The 20,923-nt window shown below is 41.4% G+C and overlaps 1 long non-coding RNA gene across 1 annotated transcript in view; it reads right to left on the bottom strand.

Annotated features, from left to right (window-relative positions):
• LOC309399414 overlaps window positions 1-20,923 on the bottom strand; it is a 241,580-nt gene that overhangs the window by 197,072 nt on the left and 23,585 nt on the right. The gene's annotated exons all lie outside the window — the stretch shown is intronic.

Here is a 20,923-nt window from a genome sequence, read left to right as displayed (position 1 = left end):
GGAGGGAACAATATTGGAAAGACTCAGGTCACAAAAATAAATGTATTTGAAATATCATTGTAATTGTTGATACATTAGAAAGTGGCAAAAGAGATGATTGAACACATGGTTGATACAATGTATAATAAGATGCTGTTTCTGCTTATCCTTTATCTTTTGTTTTTTCTTTTCTGTAAAAGTTGTGAGAATTGGAGAGATTTCTACCTCTAGCACGATGAAGTTGCCAAATTTTTTTATATATCCACTTACCCTTTCCCATAAATTTTTAAAAATCAATAAAATTCTTTTAAAAAAAGACTTTTGAGAAAGAGCCAAGTCTCTGAGTTCTGATTTGGTTCATTAGTTGGAGCCTTGACAATAGTCGGAACCTTGACATTAGCATTATGTTTCCCTTATTTTTCTGATGAATCAGTTGTAAAGAATAAATCTAAATATCTAAATCCATTTTTAAATCTAAATATTTAAATCTTTTAATTTTTACTTCTCTGGATGAAAATGCAGAGTGATTCCCTCCATTTAACTATATTCATTCTGTAATTTTTTCCCTATAAAATGGACTTTTCATGGCTTCCCACAAGCTCTCCATTTTCAGTTCACAAAAGTTATTTTAAAAAATTTGCTCTGTACATCCTTTATACTGTCTGTAAAAAGAAACAACTGTTTTGGGTCTTTTCTCTTTCTCAGATGTATGATTTGTGTCAGACACAACATGGTGAAAGCCAGACTTAGATGTGTCCAAAGCAAAGAAGGAAGAATTATGCTGGGAAATCAAACACTACTGCTAATAAAAAATAAGACTGCAAGCCAGATGCTTAAATGTATAATCCAACTCTGTAATCCAGACAAATAACAAGCATGTCTGTGGACGATAATGTTTTTAAGGAACCAAAGCCAGGATCTGGGTCCACAACATTTGGCAACATTTCTCTTCTTATGATATCACCCTTCTTGCTTCCAGGAGGAACTTTTTGTTAATATAAGATCCCATCTACACTCTTAGAAAGTTCTTTCAAAATAGTGATCCAGTTCAGTAAAAACACCTTACTGTTTAAGAATTTCTGCAGATTTATCCTTAAAGTATTCTGTTTTCCATTAAAAACCAAAGCAAGTATAGTAGAGAGAAAATTGTTTCTTATTATCAAGTTTGAGACAGATAGTGAGCAGTATACTGTTACTGAATATATTGCTCAGAGTTCCTTTAAAGTTGCAAAGTTTCAACAATGAAACAAAAGAGAGTATGACTTCTAGCTATGTTTCAATAGTGGCACTTTAGAAAGTGGCTGTGTTAGTTTTTATGAATGAATGAAGGCATCATTATTGACCTTCCTTTTGTAGGCTAGAAGTAATACACTAGAACTGCCTGCAATTACACAAACATTAATAGCCTCCCTTCAGTTGCTAAACCAATTACTCAGTATTTTCCTCCAATTTTGCCTCCAAACATCATTTCCAATAAATTTATTTGCTGTTTTGCTTTGCAATAGACCTTGATGCTTTAGGCAAACTTGTCTATTTGTATTCTTGAGCCCAAGCAAACAAGGAATTATTTAGAAGACTTCTGAGAATATGTTTTGCATGGAGCAAATCTTTCAAAGCATACCTCAGAGAGGTTTGCCCTGCTATAGAGAACACAGTTCAGTGACCAGCTGGTTAGTATCAAACTTACTTGAATAAATATGTTGCAGTTATTGTATGGAAGAATCATAAGATCCTCCCCCCTCACTTTATTTCCATGCCCCCAGAGAAGGCAAAGCAAAACCATCCACAGAAACTAAAGCAATCCCTGCCTCCCAGCCAGAATGACCTCAAGTAACCTTGGTTAGAAAACTGAGACAGGCTGAATTGACAGGATTAAATCAGAAAACACAAAGCTGCACAGAATTTTCATTCTCCATCTTTCCCCAAGGTTAGCCTTGACCCTTACCACCACCAAGGAAACCAAATAGAAACAATTAGAATATAGAAAGGACACATTATCTAATCAAATAACCCCACCAGGCACCTCAATTTCAAAGGTCCAAAATCACTCAATTGGGTTGATCAGAGAAGGCAGGACAGAGAGGAATCTAGGAGAAAACTATCACATTATTGTAGAAGTTTTCTCCTGGATTCCTCTCTGTCCTGCATTCTCTGATCAATCCAATTGCTTTCCCCAGCATGTGATAGTTTTGTCCTGAATTCCTCCTTGTCCTGCCTTCTCTGATCAATAGTTTTCTCCTAGTCGCTTACAGCCTCGGAGCCTCAGCTGGGTGGGCAAAGTAAGTGGGTGGGCAGGGCAAGCATGGTGTGGATGAGTGGGGCAAGCGAGCGATTGGACGGTGACTGGTGGGAGGGGGGAGCAAGGGGGGCAGGTCAGGGGGAAGCAACGTTCCGGTACGGGGCCTCCGGAAGAAGGGGTACGGGAAGGCATGCTAAATTTCACCAACCGGTACGCTCGTACTGGTGCGTACCGGCTGAAACCCACCCCTGAGCTAAAGAATTCCCAAACATTGTATTCTGGCACACCTTGAACCATTGCCTCCAACCTGTGCTGGATGACTCCATAAAGGACATTAAGCAACTGAACCACTTTAAAATATTCCTTGACACACCACTTTCCATAAATCCTGCAAGAGCCACATGGAACTTTTCCAAATCTCTGAACAACTGGGCATTGAAATTGTGAAGATTGGCAGAGTTTTGGAATCAAGATGGGCTGCTTGTAGTTTAAGGTCAACCATAGCTGTTGTCAGGCCTGCAGCCATGTTCCTTTTGGATCTTTGGCCTGCCACACTTCTATCTACTATGCTGTTTCTATAGTGGGAAATGGGAGGGGGGTAGTAAGAAGTAGAATGTGATGTAACCAAAATAAAATTCCCTTTAGATTGCCAAGTTCATCCTTTGTCTTGGCACATCTGCACCTGACCGGAACTGGATGTGTGGAACTGCCAGCATGGCAGTGGAAGATTGGACCATGTGATGGACTTGGGCTGTGGCGGCAAGATCATGAACTTTAACTTGGGAGGAAAAACGGAAGAAGCTTCAGATTCAGGTTTTTCCCCAGATGTGCCAGCATGGCTGTCTTAATAAATTGGAACTTTTGCCTTGGATGTTGCCAGCACGTTGCCTTGGACTCTAATTTAATTTTGGATGCTATCTGGAATGCTGACAGCTGTGTGGCATGCTTATCCAGTGCTACATCAGTTTTTTCTGGGAAATGAAAAATACCAGGCATGGCTGTTCATCTTGAAAATGTAATTGTTTTGACTGATTTGGCCCTCATGATTGACATTCTAAATGAGATTTCTCTTCTGTCAAATGCCATGCAAGGGAGAAACACAGACATCATCAAGGCTGAAAAATTGGTGTTGCGATCAATTAAAGCATTTGAAATGCTTAGACAGGAAAAGGGTCCATATGAAAAAAAAAGTTGATGGAATGATAACTTCAGAAGCCTTCCAAAATATAAAATGTGTTCAAAATCAACAATTTGTTGCACTTCCTTGTGAAAAACGTTTGGAAAGCATCATCACCAATTTGAAGAAAAGACTGATGGATTCCAAGCATCTAAAAACAGGTAGCCAATTGCCAGATGCAATCAAATTATGATTTCTCACTTATTTGGAGCCAGATTACTGGAACATTGAAGATGTAGTCATTCCATGGGCAGAAGCAGAGGAAGGATTGATTGAATTTGGCAAAATGTTTAATTACAATATTAATTTGAATGACTGCAGAAGTTTTTTTGGAAAATGTACTCAAAGATTCAAAAAACTATACAATTCCTGACAGTATCAAAAAAGCTAGAGATATTGTCGGGACAATTGCTGTTAGTTCAGCAGAGGTGGAAAGTGGGTTCTCAAAAATGAACCTCATATGTTCAGAACAAAGAAGTGGCTCATAGCACACCTTCACATGGCCAATGATCCACGAGTGAAGAGTAAGAAAAGTGCAACTGAGGAGGCTGCAAACAAAAGAACGATGTGGAAACATCTTCAACCACAAAATCAATAACACAAGTAAGTATTTGAGTGTATCCCTTTCATTGTGTTCTTCTTATGTAATATGTAAGTGCAACCTGGTTGGGCCACGAGGGAGGTTTACCCCTCGTGGAAATGTGCCCACCAGGCTACCAAGCATTTCACCAGCCTAGGGCCCAGGGAAGGGGCGGTGGGGTGGCAGCAATTATTCGGGAGGATTTAGAGCCGAGGGAGTCTACTGTGCCACAGACGTCTGGATGTGAATCCCTTGTTGTGAAATGGGGCCCTGGGAGACATTTGGGCCTGCTGATAGTATACCTGGCTCCTCGCTATACATCAGCGGCCCTGCCTGAACTCCTCGAGCTGATCACATCGGTGGCGGTTGAGACCCCCAAACTTTTAGTGATGGGGGATTTTAACCTACCATCGATGGGAGAAGCATCAGAGGGGGTTCGGGAGTTCATGGCTTCCATGACAGCCTTGGACCTGACCCAATTGATTCAGGGCCCGACACACGAGGGAGGTCACACCCTGGACCTTGTTTTTGTCTCTGGCCAGTGGTTGAGTGATCTGGGAGGAGGGGATTTAACCATCACTCCCCTGTCATGGTCAGATCACTCACTCCTTCGTCTTGACTTCCCTGGTGCTACCTCCCGCTGCAGGGAGGCGGAACCGGAAAGCATTAGATGGTTCCGCCCCAGGCGCCTGATGGAACTGGATAGGTTCCAGACGGAGCTTGGGCCACCACCTGTAACCCTGACCCGCCCCCGGGTAGAGGACCTGGTGGTCGCGTGGAATAATGCGACTACCGGGGCCTTGAACCTACTGGACCGGGACGCCTTACGCACAGTCACTCATGCGCTGGTGACGTCTTGCTTGGACTACTGTAACGCTCTCTACATGGGGCTTCCCTTGAAATGCACCCGGAGGCTACAGTTGGTCCAGAACGCAGCCGCGCGGGTAATTATGGGGAGTACTAGGTACTCCCATGTGACACCGTTCCTGCGCGAGCTGCACTGGCTTCCTGTGGTCTATCGGGTGCGTTTCAAGGTTTTGATAACGATCTTCAAAGCGCTCCATGGCTCAGGACCTAGTTACTTGCGGGATCGTATTCTGCCCCATACATCCCTGCGACCAATCCGCTCGCACAGAGAGGGTCTCCTCCAGGTGCCGTCCACCAGGCAGTGCCGGGGGGCGGCGCCTAGGAGTAGAGCATTCTCTGTGGCGGGCCCAGCCCTGTGGAATGACCTCCCCCCGGATATTAGGAATACCTCTGACCTCCGCTCCTTTCATGTAAAGCTCAAGACCCACCTATTTCAAGTAGCTGGCCTGGCTCAACTTTGATCCAACTATATCGCTCCTGACGGGTTTTTATTTGGGGTATTTTAATTGTATTAAATTATTTAGGGGTTTTTAAACATTGTGTTTTTAATTGTTTTTTATTCATCAGCTCACCTCCTCCTTGTATATGTATATGTCTTGGTATACGTTTTTGTTATATGTATGTTTGTTTATATATTTATTTCCTATGTTTTATTGTACGCCGCCCCGAGTCCTTCGGGAGAGGGTGCGGCTAAGAAATAAATATTTATTATTATTATTATTATTATTATTATTATTATTATTATTATTATGTAATTAAAGTCTTCCTTTCTGTGTCTCTTCTTTGTGCAGGTCATTCATTGGAGCAAGGGGGTCAGTGATGTTGAAGACAGGCAAGGACAGTCATCTTTTCTCTGTAAGTATTAATGTGTAGCTGTTTTATTGTTTTGGGTGTTGGTTTCATCCTTATGTAGTGCATGCAAGTAAAGTCTTCTTTTCTGCGTCTCTTCTTTGTGAAGGTCATTCATTGTAGCAAGGTGGTCGTGATGTTGAAGACAGGCAAGGACAGTCATCTTTTCTCTGTAAGTAGCTGTTTTATAGTTTTGTGTGCTGGTTTCATCCTTATGTAATGCATGCGATTAAAGGCTTCTTTTCTGCGTCTCTTCTTTGTGCAGGTCAGTCATTGGAGCAAGGTGCTCAGTCAGTGATGTTGAAGACAGGCAGGACAGTCATATTTGTTCTGTAAGAAGCTCTTTTATTGTTTTGTGTACTTAATTTATTTTTATTACCATATTTTTGGAGTATAAGACGCAGCAAGGTTTTGAAGAGAAAAGTTTTTTTAAAAGTTTTTGCACTCTGCAAACCTCCCAAAAAAGGCCCATTTTGTTTTTTAAAAGAGCATGAATAGCCCTTAGGAGGCTTGTAGAATGCTCCTGGGGGATGGGGGTGGGTCAAAAATGAGCAAAAAATGGCCGTTTTTTGCCAAAATGGGCCTGTTTTTTTAAGGGCATGGATAGCCTTTAAGAAGCTTATAGAGTGCTGCTGGGGGTTGGGGGGCCTAAAACGGAGGTTTTTTGCTTATTTTTGCCCTCCCCAGGAACTCTCTGAAAGCCTTCTAAAAGCTATGCATGACCATTTTGGTGAAGGGGGCAGATTTTCGAGAAGCAAAAAATGCTGCATTAAGTGTGTAAGATGCACAAAGATTTTCAGCCTCTTTTTTGAGGGAAAAAGAGTGTCTTATACTCTGAAAAATACGGTAAGTAGTAGGTGCACAAAATAATAAATTTCCTTTTTTATATCTTCTTTTTGTAGGTCATTCATTGGGGCAAAGAATTCAGTGACATCGACTTGGCCACTCCCACCTGGTCACATGACTGCCAAGCTACTCCCACAAAGTTAAGCCACACCCACATAATAAACCACGTCCACAGAACCAGTAGTAAACAAATTTGAAACCCACCCCTGCTCTACTCCCCATGCCAAGCTGTCAGCTGTCCCAGAACCGATTGCTATGTTACTTTGCTTTTGATTCCTAAATAAATGGAGACCTCCTTTCCTGCAGCTTGCCTCCAAATGCCAGGCCTGCAGCTGGTTCCTTTTAGGATCTTTGGCCGGCCACACTCTCTCTTATTTTACTATGCTGTTTCATTAGTGGGGAATTGGGAGGAAGAATAATAAGGTGTTGTTGTCAAAATAAAAAAAATCCTTTCTTGAAAGCCAAGGTCATTATTTGTCTCTGCACCTCTGAGCCTGACTGGAACTGGATGGTGGAACAGCCAGCGTGGCAGTGGAATATTGGACCATGTGATGGATTTGTGGGTGTGGGGGCAAGATCATGAACTTTCAACTGGGTGCGGAAACCCAGGAAGCTCAGATTCGGGTTTGCACAGATGTACCAACATGTCTCTCTTAATAAATTTGAACTTGGAGGATTACTTTGCTTTGGACTCTGATTTAATTTTGGATGATATTTGGAATGCTGACATTAACCTGAATCTCCCTTAAAATAAATCACCAGCAACGCTAGCACGGGGTGCTGGTGAGGGGTGCTGACTCCCAACACTGACCTGACCCGTTCAGCGTAAAATATCAGCGAAGAATTAAGATAGAGCCTTGAGAAAAGAAGCTGATGATGAGTTGCTTCTCTGCAAATCTTCCAAGCTGCAAAGGAATTTGTGGAGGAAGAAATTTGAAGATTTATAGCATCTGGAAAGATGCAACCAGAGGGGGCTGGAAAGGCTAATTCTACACACGGCTGGAGAGGGCAAGAACAATCACCCAGTAGCCAACAAACTGATTGGAGCCTCCCAGACCAACTTGTGCAGCCAAACGTGAGTGAAAGTTCCCCCACCTTCCCCAACAAAAGCTTGGCAATATACTGGACTGGAGATAATTTCTCCTTCCATACAGTGACAAATGAAATGACCCATTACCCTTCAGTTGATTCCCTATCAACATGGGGAATTCAACCCAGGCAGCAGGAAGGGATTTGGCCAACATCTCTCACTAGTCAGCTATCTATGTTTGGGCTGCAGCCTGTGAATCAAGCATCACCAAAATGAGGTTTCTTCCCAGGTTCATGGATGGTAGATGTCTTGGACGAACTTTTCTGTGGGTTCTGTGGGCGTGGTTTGGGTGGGCATTTCTTAGTGGAGTGGTGTCACCCCACCTTGCCATGAGTGACATCTAGTTGGCCACACCCACTCATTCACATGACCCCCCCCCCAAGCCGCACCCACCAAACCATGCCCACAGAACCGGTAGGGAAAAAATTGAATACCACCATTGCATAAAACATAGAATCTGAGGACTGGAAGAGGTCTTCTAGTCCAACCCCCTGCTCAAGGCAAAGATCTTATACTATCCTAGACTGGGTGGGCATGGCTAGGTGGCCACGTGACTGGTTGGGCATGACTAGGTGGTCACAATCCTAGTTCCCTGTATGAGGATTCCTCCACCCGGACCTTTTGCGATCTCCCAAAGGGTCAAAGGAAACCATATTCCATACAGCTCTGAACCCTTAAGGCAAATCAAATACATATGGTCCTTGCTTAATGGCTGGTTGCTTAGCAAGTGTTTTAATTTATGACTGACCTACCCAGAGCTACTTGACCTGTTTTTGGAGTTTTGACAGCCATGCGCGTGCGCACACACACACACATGCTTACAACATCCCACACAGTCATGTGACTGAGGTCTTATATTTTTTTTGCCAGTTTCCAACAATTCCTTCTGGTTTCCAGTTAAAAATGCCCTTAGGGGAAAATGGACTTGTTTAACAACCACAGTGTTCACTTAATGACCATAAGGTTCACTTAATGATGATGGTGTTTGCCTATCCCAGGGGTCTGCAACCTTAAACCCCTCAAATAGCAATTTTTCTATTTTCTTTTAAACAGGTATATCTCTCTGTGTGTCTCTCTTTTCTCCCTGTCTCACCCTTTTCTCTCATCTCTCTCTCATCTCTTTCTTTCTTTCTTTCTTTCTTATCCCTCTCTCTCTTTCTCATCTCCTCTCCCTCTCTCTTTTTCTTTCTCCCTCTCTTTCTCTCTTTCATCTCTCTCTTTCTCCCTCCCTCTCACATCTCGTTCTCCCTCCCTCGCTAATCTCTTCTCTCTCCTCTCTTTTTCTCTCCTTTCTCTCTTTTCTCTTTCTCTTTCTTTCTCCCAATCCCTTTCTCTCTTCCCCTCCCTCCCTTTCTTTTTCTTTCTTTGTCTCTTTCTTTTTCTTTCTTTCTCTTTCTTTCTTTGTCTCTCTTTCTTTCCTCCCTCTCTTTCTTTTCTCTCTCTCTCTCTCTTTCCCTTCCCTTCCACCTTCCCTTTCTTCTTCAAAAGCTGGGAGAGTGAGACCCACCCAAGACATGCAAGGCGGGAGGCCTGAGAGAAAGCAACTGGTCTGGGCACACAGCTCTCCATGATGGAGCCCTTCCTGGGGAGCAAAGCAAGAACTTACTGATACTAATCCTGATGGTGAGCTCCATGGCAGTGGAGGCAGAAGGAGAGCTCCAGAGTGGTGGCAGCGCACTCTGGGAGGGTGATCCTCGGGGCCCTGGGAAAGCATATAGCAAAATTTACTTTAGCAACTGGGAGTTGTTGCATTGGGTCCTCCATCTGGAAAACGCTGCAGGCAGCAAGGAGAAACAGCATTCAATCTGGCTGCTTTTCTCTGCTGCCCACAGCACTTTCTCAATGGGAGTGAAGTTGGACCCAAAGCTAAATTTTGTGCTGCAAAATACCCTTCCCCATTCCCAGCAAGAGCAGCAGGAGAGGGAGCAGCTGCTGCTCCAGAGAACACATGGAGCCATCCACATGTTCTCCGGTCACCTGTTTTCTCACCCCCCCCCCCGGAGACCGACAAGCCGCACGCTGAAGACCAGCTAGCTGGTGGAGAGTGGGACAATCCCACAGTCTCCCCTAAAGTAACACATCTCTTGTCACTTGAAACTTGAAGACTCAAGACAGCCATGACCTCCCGCCGCTCAGGCTTGGACCTGTAAGCTGCATCCAGAAAACAGTTTTGCCCTGGCTTCTAAAGCTTCAGGGGTTGAAAACTCTCCTTTTGGGACCACTGCAAGGATCCTTTTCGGCTGCCTCTATTGATGCTTTCCCCTCTGGGAAACAATGTGATAACTTGCTTCCCTGCATCCTGGAAAAAATAAAAGCACTCATCAAGTCTTCCTAATCAGATCAATCCTTAATCTTATGCCAATAAAAATGTGTCACCTACACTTATATGGCCCAAAGGGGGGGATTGTTGAAAGTCAGCACCCACCCACTCTCCCAGAGAATGAAATATTTTGGGGAATATTAGAAAGGTAGTATAGAATATTTCTCCTAAGGGAAAAATAGGGAAAAATCTTAAGGGAGGAAGAAACCAGTCCCAGTCTCCCTGCCTCAAACAGAAACTGATGTGGCCATCTTTTAGAAATGCAGATTTGGTAATCCATTCAGAAAGACTGGGTAAGACGGAAACTCCAGTTAAACAACAGAATTAGGCAAACCAAAGGTTGACAAGATTAGCTCAGGCAAACACCTAGGATTTGTATTTCCCATTTTGTCTATGAAGCCAGCAATGATCCCTACATGACTCTATAGGAATCAAGAAGGTAAAAAAACCCCACCCACTCTCAACTCTATTTTGTCAGCTGTCTCAGAACTGGACACTATGTGTGTGTTGGTGCTGTTCATCAATAAACATAATCTTTCTTTCCAATCAGCCTCCATTTTATTCCTGGATTGGAGCTGAACCTTGGATATTTCTTCCAACACCACCAAATGTACTGTTCTGTTGCCACAATATTATTAGACACTTTCCTGTGCCCCTTAGTCATGAAATTACAGCAAACTGCATCCCCGGAGCCCTCTCTCCAATGATCCACATTTATTTATTTATTTATTTATTTATTTATTTATTTATTTATTTATTTATTTATCACTTACCGTTTTTTTTTATTAAAAAAGTTTTATACAAACAAATTTCCCCCCTTTTTACCCCCCCGCCATATAATGTAAATCACATACAAATACTGTACCCCCTCCCCTCCCCCTGTCTTAAAATAGATTTCTCATTCAAATATTGTGCCCCCTCGCCTCCCAACAATCATAGTATAAGTTTCTTTTAAAGTAACAATAGCCCAATAACCCCATCATCTAAATTAATTAAACATATATAAATCATAATATAGGTCAGTATTTTGTGGAGTATAAGATGCACCTTTTTATCCCAAAAAAGAGAGTGAAAATCTGGGTGCATCTTATACTCCAAATGTAGCCCCATCTGCCCGATCCACACATCGCATTTTCGGGTGGTTCCAGGCTGCGGGGATCCTCACTTCCACTCAGATTTTGATAATGATCTTTTTATCTATTTAAAACAAACCCTATTACCCTGTGCTATTAACTGGAGGGGGTGGGGTAGGGTATGATTTTCATGGGGGCAGAAGAGAGACTTGGCACTGAAGGCTCCACTCCCGAAACTTCCTACCTATAACCATAGGCATTGAAAGCCTTGCATTCTTGCAGAAAACCCGACAGAGACGCAGCACTTTAGTTCTTCTGCATGCTGCCATCTCATAAACATGTTATCGGGCTTCTCAGCAAACCCCTACACCTTTGCTGCTTCTCGAAGTGGCCCTGGGAAGCATGAGGATTGTCATTTGGTTGGTGAAGCGGGCACTGCGCAGGAGGCATAAGAGAGTTGCCGTGATCTCCACCACCTGGAACACCTTCGTTTCAGATCTGCTGCCTTCTGCATGCCCGGTTGAAGATCCAACACCCTCTTCCTTACATATTTATACAATAAGACAGTTTTATTACCATGACAGCCGTTTGAGCGGAAGGTGAACTGCCTCTGCTTCTGATTGTGCTCCACCTGGATGGGCAAGCTGCCACCGCCAGGCTCCCCCCTCTCCCCTGCTGCTGGCTGCTTTGCCTTTGTCCATGCATGGTGGAGAAGAGCTCAGAGGGGAGCTTGGGCGGGGGGGGGAGAGTGTGGAAGGGAGATCCATCTCACCCCCAATCCTAATCAAGCAGTCCTTGCAGTCCAGCTGTCAGGGGAGCAATCCGTGTGGTTCTCCTACCAGGAAACTTTGTAATGGGAAGAGTGGGGGAGAGAGAAACCCTTCATGCTGTGCATCTTGTACTTGGCGACAGGAGCCAAAGCACCTTCCGCACGCCAGGTTTTTGGTATTGGGAAGGAAAGCTTTTTCAGGTGGCACCGCCACTATTCCCTCCTTGAACGTGGGCATTGTGGACTCACTTTCTTTTTCCTCCTGGCCAGATCTGCCATCTGAAATGCCTTCATTTCAGATCCACCGCCTTCCACACAGGCTGTTTTTGCAATTGGGGAGGGAATAGAGGCGCTGCCACCTGAAAAATCTTTCCTTCCTGATACCAAAAACCTTCATAGCCGTAGGGTTCTCCCCCTCTTCCCATTACAAAAGTTTCTTGGTAAAGGCAAAGCAGCCAGCAGCAGGGGAGAGGGGGGAGCCCAGCAGTGGCAGCTTCCCCATCCAGGTGGAGCACAATCAGAAGCAGAGGCTCAAATTGCTGTCATGATAATAAAGCCGTCTTATTGTATAAATATGTAAGGAAGAGGGTGATGGATCTTCAACCGGGTGTGCAGAAGGCAGCAGATCTGAACCAAAAGCGTTTCAGGTGGTGGAGATCATGGCAACTGCCTTATGCCTCCTGTGGAGTGCCCGCTTTGCCAACCAAATCCCAACCCTCATGCTTCCCAGGGCCACTTCAGGAAGCAGCAAAGGTGTAGGGGGCTATTTTTAGCCTTTGTCTTAATGGGTGTATTTAAAATTTACCTTTCAGCTGGTGTTTTGTCTGGTGGTTTCTGGTTCTGTGAGCTTCCTGGCACTGTCCTTTATAACTTCCCACAATGCCTTGATGGTTTTCATTCAAGTAGCTTTGTCTTTCCTGTCCTTAGGATTAGGGGGAAAACAGCAGTCTTTTGAGGGAAAACTTATTCTTTTGGTGTTTTCCTGGTGCTTTCATAGTTTGTGTGTGTGTGTGTGTGTGTGTCTGTGTGTGTAATGTCTCACAATTATCTACACATTAATAATGATCAAGTACTAATAATATTTCCTTATACATTTTACTGACCTTTCCTTACGTAATTGGTGTTGTCTTTCATACTTTTAGATTTCTAATTTCTGTTTCTGTTAGTTAGCCATTGCTAAAACAAATCCCTCATGAAAAAGTATTCAAATTGATTTTAATTGTCGATTTATTCATTCCTGGACATGCTAATATTTATTCATTTTCATATCTTTGTTTTTCCACTGTTGTGTAAACACAATTCCAGCAGCTGTTAACAAGTGTAAAATTAAATATGTATTGTATTCCCTTTGAAATACCCAACAAAATATTTCTGCTTTTAAATCCATATCTTGCTTTACCATTGCTTCTAACCATGACACTGCTAACTCTTGAATAGCTGCTTGGACTGACCTAGTTACTGAACCTAATTCATATATTCCTGTTTTTTAAACTGAGGAATAAATTTCAAAAAAGAAATCTATATTGCTCTGTGAATCTATTGTGAGAAGAAAGTCTCCCTGTATCTATATTGCTTGCATTTGTACTTATGCTCTTGTAGACCTGTGCCTTTCTTAGGAGATTTATAAATTGGCATATTGTAGCTTGCATATACAAATGTAATCCTTATTGTGAAACTTTTATAAAGTGCAATATAATCAGTTTTGAAATAATTCAAAAATAGACTGTCTGGAACATCAAGTGAATGAGGAACTGAAAGTACAGGGACAGGAAATGTCAGCTGGACACATTAAAGTGTGGTAAGGGGAGGACCCTGTAAAAAGTGGAAGTTAATTCTAGTAATATTCCAAGTAGGAACAAAGGAGATGACAAAAAAGGTATAAAAATGATAGGTTGAGATCAGGTAGGAGCCATTGATGGTAGCTGTTCCTCACTGAACATAGCTGCTATTTCTGACTGTATTGCAATACTCACAAGTAAGCACAGTCTTACTGAAGTACTAGTATAAAACTCTGGCATTTTTCATGTTTGAACTAACCATGAAAAATAAACCTTTTGATTCAAAGCAGAATTGTGATTGTATGTTTGCATTTCTATTGTTAGTGTTTTCGAATTTTTCTAACACTACCTATGAAATCCTCCTTGATCTAACTTCTTAGATGAAAAACTATATCTTTCCTGTTTGTTGGGGGACATCCTTCCTGAAAAGACTGTGCATTGTTGGGTGAAAACAGAGGTCCCTTCTGTTACCTGTAGTCCTCAGTTTACAACCAGAATCGAGTTCAATATTGTTTTATTTCTTTTGCAGTTAGTATTATTTAAGAGGATGAAGAGGCAACAGAGTATGACCGCTTTCTTCTCCTCAAAAGCAAGAGAGGGGTAATCAGCTGATCAACAACAGTCACCAGCATCAACACCACCAGCACCAGTGCCAGCACCAGCACCGCCAGCACCACCAGGATGACCACTTCCACCACTTGAGGTCAGAGAAAGCAGCAAGTCCATCTCCTCCAGTGAAGTTCCAAAACTTTCTGACTGCTGGAGTTTGCAGCAATACAAAAACTTCAAGGAGAAATGTGATGGACTGGCAGTATCTGACAAAAAGTTAGGTTGTGAGTAATGTGCGAAACCCATGTTCTCATTAAAGAAAGGTATTCATGTTTCTAGAGAGTGGAAAAATTTCCAGGTTGAGGCTGCAGGGACAACTAAGGAGAAACAGCAATCCTCTCTCAGAAAAAAATTGAAGGAACATTTTCAATCAAAAGCACACTTTATTTGTAGAAGAACAGTAAACAATGGGAGCAGGATACTTTAACCAAATCCATAGATAAGTCAACTGACAAACATTTATCCAGTACTTGCAAAATATTTTTTACTGTTTATGATCTGGCACAAAGATGCAAACCATTCTCAGACATTGAAGCGCAGGTAAATTTGCTAACTACGGTTGGAATAGATGTGGGAGTAGACTTGCATTCACGGAGATCCACAATGAAAATAGTTGAATTCATCGCAAACGAAATTAAAACCACAGTGTTTTCCAGGATTATTGCAAAGAATCTAAAGATGTGTTTAATAATCGATGAAGCCTCAACGCTTTCAATGAAAGCAGTTTTGATAGTTTTTGTTAAAGTTGAGGATTCAGAACTCCCAGCAACCATTTTTGTTGAGCTGTTGGAATTAGAGAAATAAGATGCGGAGACCATATGTTCTGCAGCGATGGGAAGCTTACGTAAAGTTGGGTTTACCACCAAATATCTGCAGAAGAATTTAATAGCTTTCTGCTCCAATGATGCCAATGTTATGCTCAGGAGAAAATCTGGAGTCAGAACCAGAATAGCTGAAGACTTCATAAACATTGTAATTGGCACTGCTTGAACCACTGCCTCCAACTTGTGCCGGATGATGTGATAAAAGAAATAAAACAACTTAATCCCTTCAAGATCTTCCTTGATAAAATACACACCACTTTCCAGAAATCCTGCCAGAGCCAGAATGACCTTTTCCAAAGCATTGAAGAGTGCCAAGCCACTCTGACCTGGTCATATGGCTGGCAAGCCACTCCCACCCAGTCACATGGCTGGCAAGCCACTCCCATAAAACAGGTCACACCTACAGAAGAGGTTCTAAAATATTTTGAAACCCACCACTGGAGTCTTGTCCGGATTTCCCCTTTAACATTTCCACAAACACATAATTCATTCTACATTATATTTCCATCATTTCCAATTTTAGCCGTATACTTTTCTTCTCATATTTTCCAATTTCTATTTTTTAGCATATATAAATAATATCATTTTTTCTCTTCTCTTTAGAAATAAATTCACTTATTATTTCTTTTCCATCTGTTTTCTATTTTCTGCAACATGTATTTTCGAATTCAATTTTTAGATGATCAACATTTAACATAATTACTTTACACATTTAGAAGTATTACTGTATTTTTTGGAGTATAAAATGCACCGGAGTATAAGATGCAGCAAGTTTCCCCCCCCTATTTCTTTTTTTATTGAAAAGTTTAAATAGAATTTACAGGTATTTCCCCTTCCCCTACCCTCCCTCCAGTCCTCCCTCCCCCCAGCTTCCCAGAGCAAAATATAGGATATAAACATTTAACAATCATACACTAACATAAGCTAACTAACTATAACATCTTACCTCCCTCTTGTACTTTAACTCCCCTTATATTAAGCTAAGTTTGGATAAACTATAACATTCCTTATTCATACATAAACAAATTCCCTAGTCCAATGTTTATTTTGAATATAGTCAATCCAACTTCTCCAGTCCAACTTGTATTTCTCCTCTGAACAGTCTTTCCAATATGCTTAAATTTTAGCTGTCTCTGCTAAATTAACTACTTTTAATATCCAATTTTGAATAGTAAGCAATTCTTCCTTCTTTCAGCAGACTTGTTGCCATTATCAAATTCAGAATCAAATTAATCTCTATAACTGTACAGTCTGTAATTATACCTAGCAAAAACAACTGAAGAGTGAACTTTATCCTCTTTTTAAAAATATTTTAAGTAATCCACCATATTTTTTATCCAAAATGCTTTAGCTTCTTTGCAAATCCACCATACATAATAATATATAGCATCAACACAATCACATTTCCAACATTTAAATTATAAATTGGGATACACACAAGCTAACTTTTTAAGATCTAAAAACCATCTATAAATCATCTTATAAAAACTCTCTATCAAGTTTTAATCTTGCGTAAATTTTTCATTTCTTACCCAAATCTTTTCCTATATTTTAAAATCCTGGTATCATTTAAAGAAAAAATAAAAACTTAAACAAGACTTTCATTTTACTACTATTATCCTTCCCAGCAAAAACTATTGTAAGTTCTCCCATTTATCCATCTCTATCTATATTTTGTGCCATAATGGTCATAATTTTACTTATGTAATCTCCCATTTAAAATTGTAATATAGAGTCCTAAGTGGATAACCTTTTTTTACTATCTCACATCCTGTTATTTTTCTGATTCTTCTTTTGGATTTATCCTGGAGATGGTGGGAATCCAGCCTTTAGTACATTATTATAAAAATATTTTGCCTTCCAAACTGAGTTAAGACGATATCTTTCTTCTAAATAATTCACCACCAATCCGGCTGGGGCCTCCCATCTATACTGTATCTGGCGATTTTTAAGTTCATCAACTAGGAATGCATAATCCTTTCTGGATCTCAATATTTTAAAAGGAATTTCCTTAAGTACTGCCACCTCCTGTCCTGCCACCTGTCGTTTGCTTCCATAAATCGCTTGTAATATTCCATTCCTTGCTTTCCTGGTGACAAAGTAGATTACAATATCTCTTGGTAGTTGTCTCTGTCTGGCAATCCATGAATTAACATGATAAATTTTTTCAATCTGCCAATCATATTCTGCTTTTGGTTCACCAGTTAACTGAGCGAAAGCTTCTGCAAAGATTTCTTTCAAATTTTCTTGGTTAACTTCTTTCAAGCCTCTTATTCTCAAAGCAAATTCCATCGCTCTGTATTGTATCTCTGTAGATAGTACTATTATAATCTCTGCCTCTGATTTTTCAATCTTGATTTGAATCTCATCAACTTTATTCTCCAAATTCACATTAGACTGAGTAATTTCTTCCACCCTGTCGTCCAATGATGTTACAAAAGCAAGCATACCCTTAAACACATTCACTGTATCGTCTCTTATTTGTTGATTGCAGGTTTGAATTAAGTCCTTAATTTCAGACATTTCATCAAATTCATCTTTAAGGGCAAATGTAATTTTTTCTTGCAGAAACAAGGTTTGTGCCTTTAAAGCATCTTGGAGAGCTTCAAATGTCACTGTTTGTGTATCCACTAAAGATAATAAAGACTGCAATTTAGGTGGCTGTGCCGGGTGACTTCCAGCGCTAGAGGCACTTATTTTGATTTGTTTTGAAGGCATTTCCTAATATTCAAATCACACTTTCCAACAGCCAAATTATTGAATTCAAAAAGTCCACTTAGTCCCCAAACATGTTAAAACTTAGAGCTCATTAGTAAACCAAAACTGTTTTCTTTAATCTTGAGCTCTTGAGTCTTTTAACGATGTTAACAAACACTTAACAAATACTTTCCTTTTAAGTTTTGCTTTGATCACACCCTTTGACTTGCAGACGCCATCTTTATTACTCTTTGTTCTCCTCAATCTTCACAGAAGGAAGTGAAACTGCATTGGAGTTAAAGTTTTATACTTGCAATTATAATCACTCCTGCCTTTGCTCTGCCTGCTTCTTATTCCATTGTAGATTAAAACATTGATTGCAGGGGTGGTCGTGGCATTTTGTTTCTGCTGCAGCAGAAGCATCTCGAGATGCGGAGCCTTGTCGGGCTGCCGGGGGGCTCTCACCCTTTGAGCCCCAGAATTGCTCCTGGGGGTCTATGGGGAGCTCTACCCTTGCCCGACTGTTCTCCTCCCCCTCTTTTCCTGAGGGGAGAGTTTTCAAGCCACTTGACAACTGATTTACGCTGTTTAGCATCTTAAACGCAATCACGAGGCTGGCGTTCCCAAAGGAACATCCTTCAACACCTACGGTGCCACCGGAAGTTCCAATGCAGCAAGGTTTTGAAGAGGCAAATTAAAAAAAAAGTTTTTGCACTCTGCAAACCTCCCAAAAATGGCCTGTTTTTTGCAAAAACGGGCCTGTTTTTCTATTTTAAAAAGGGCATGAATAGCCTTTAAGAGGCTTGTAGAGTGCTCCTGGGGGATGGGGGTGGGGCAAAAGCAAGCAAAAAATGGCCCAATGTTCATGAAAACGGGCCCGTTTTTGGTAAAAAAAAAAGGGTCTGGATAGCCTTTAGGCGGCTTATACAGTGTTCCTGGGGGTTGAAGGGGCAAAATTGAGCAAGAAACGGACCATTTTTTGCTCATTTCTGTCCTTTCCAGCCCCCAGGAACACTCTGAAAGCCTCCTACAAGCTATGCACAACCATTTTGGTGAAGGGGCAGAGTTTCAGGAGGCAGAAAATGCTATATTCAGTGTATAACATGCACCCAGATTTTCAGCCTCTTTTTTGAGGGGAAAAAGTGTGTCTTATACTCCAAAAAATATACCTCACACATCCTAAATAAAACATACTTTTACCTTGTTTAGGTATTTCATTTCATTCTACTAATTCATACCATTCTCCTAATCTCCTATTCCCAAATTTTCTTTTCTCTTTTTCTTCTTTTTATATGTCTTATATCTTTTCTTCTGAATTTTTTTTATCGCTTTTCGATAATTGTTTGGATATCTCTCCCCCAAATTTCTCTTTCCCATCTCCCATTATTTCTCTCTTTTATTTTTGGCTAATTTCTTTTTTGGATGCCATTTTCCTTTTTTCCTCTATGTGCCTCTATGAATCTCACTAGTATCGCCCCATTTAGTTTTGTTTTCCATTTCTTTTTCTACCTTGTTAACTTCTTGTTCATATATATTACTTGTCTGTTCCCCTCCTGTTTCTGGTTTCAACAATTTTTCTGGTTCCTTTTTTACCTCTTTGTTGCCTTTTAATGTTGCTTTTGCATTTTTTAACATTTCCAACAATTCCTCAAACATCCCACCCTCCATGATCAATTTTAATATGCTTTTAATATTTTTTATATTTTACCACAATTAATTTAGTCCCTCTTCTTATTTCCACTCTTCAACGTTAGGTCCCAAAATAGTCCAATCCTTTTCAAAAGTTCTTTATTTTCTTCCAGTGTAGATAAAATGAAGCCAAGTAAAAAAGATAGACCGCACCCTCCTTCAACTTTTTTGTTTCAAAATGGTATTGTGTTTCTTCTCTCCAGTAGGTGGTTTTTGTTGTTCCTCTGTATGATCAGGTCACTAATTTGTCAAAACTTGCCAAAAGTCAAACCAAAAGTTCAAAATCCATATGCAAATTGTCCTAATCTTCCCTTTTATAATTTGGAATTTTTCCAGTTCCAATTTTATTAATCAAATTCTCCTTGGGTGTTCTGTCCCATGATTCCAATGAATATGCAGACACATGTCTGCCATGACTAATTGCATAGATAAAGCCACTCCTTGGCTAGGAGCCTAGAACACTATCTTCAAGAACCCAAGATTAAACTTACAGAATGCTTTCTCAATGGCTCGTATAATGGACTGTTGTTTCCTGCAAAGATTCCCCTCCTGTCGCTCCACCTATAAACTCTTTGGGAGGGGCCACACCCTTAGCCAGCTGTCCTTACTTCCTTCTATGACGTCTTTTCCACAGCTGTTCCTTTCTCCTATCAATTCTACACATACGCACATCAGGGACAACCTCCCTCTGTTCCTCCTCACTGCTCCCTGACCCAGATGCCACCTGGTAGCCAACAGGCCTCTCTAGTTCCTGCTCTGACTCCAAACACCCTCCAGAGTCTTCCTCATCCTCCAGAGCAGACCCATAATGGTCTGAGCTGTCAGAGTCCACCAACAGCTCAGCCGGCCACTGCTGGGCCACAACATTGGCCTTGGTCTTTTATCACCAATAGCTTTTCCATCCTTTCTTTCCACCCTCCGTGTTCTGAGTGATGTTTAGCCACCAGCTTAGCTCCGGAAAAATTGTAAGCACCAAAATTAGTTCCTCTTATCCTTACATCATCCAATCTTCCTCTGGATCTAACACTCTGTCTGTTACTTTGCTCCTGCACCAGTCTAGTTCCAGATGCCCAGGCTCCAGAGTGGTCATTCAAAGATGGTCACCACTCCCACTGCCAATCTTTGGAGAGCTTTGAGTTGGACCTGCCTCACTCCCCGCAGTTGCCCAAAACATCTCTCCTTGTGCCCCATCCCTCCAGGACAGTTCCGGTCCACAAAGGACCTCTCGATGGCGGTTTGCTGGCTAGGTTCTCACATAGCTCAGCAGAGCTCACTATTTCCCCAGCTGTTCTCACCATGATGCTTCCGGGTTCTCCGGAATCATGGCGTACTTTCATAAGGGGTAGCCTGTGGCTAGCTGGAATATATAATTTACACTCCAACCAAGTAAACAGTAATCTCTAAGTAATCTCTAAGTAATCTCTAAGTAAACAGGCATTTTTATGGGCTTGGAACCATTCATCATTTAGTAGGGTTTGTTTGAATGCCAGAAGGGTGTCATTGTCTGCTAGGGGGTCTTTTTTAACTTGTGCCAGGG

This window comes from Natrix helvetica (assembly GCF_964273705.1).
Source record: "Natrix helvetica genome assembly, chromosome: 1".
Classification (NCBI taxonomy): domain Eukaryota; kingdom Metazoa; phylum Chordata; class Lepidosauria; order Squamata; family Natricidae; genus Natrix; species Natrix helvetica.
Note: the sequence above shows the minus strand (reverse complement) of the source record. Positions and strands in the feature narration are given on the sequence as shown.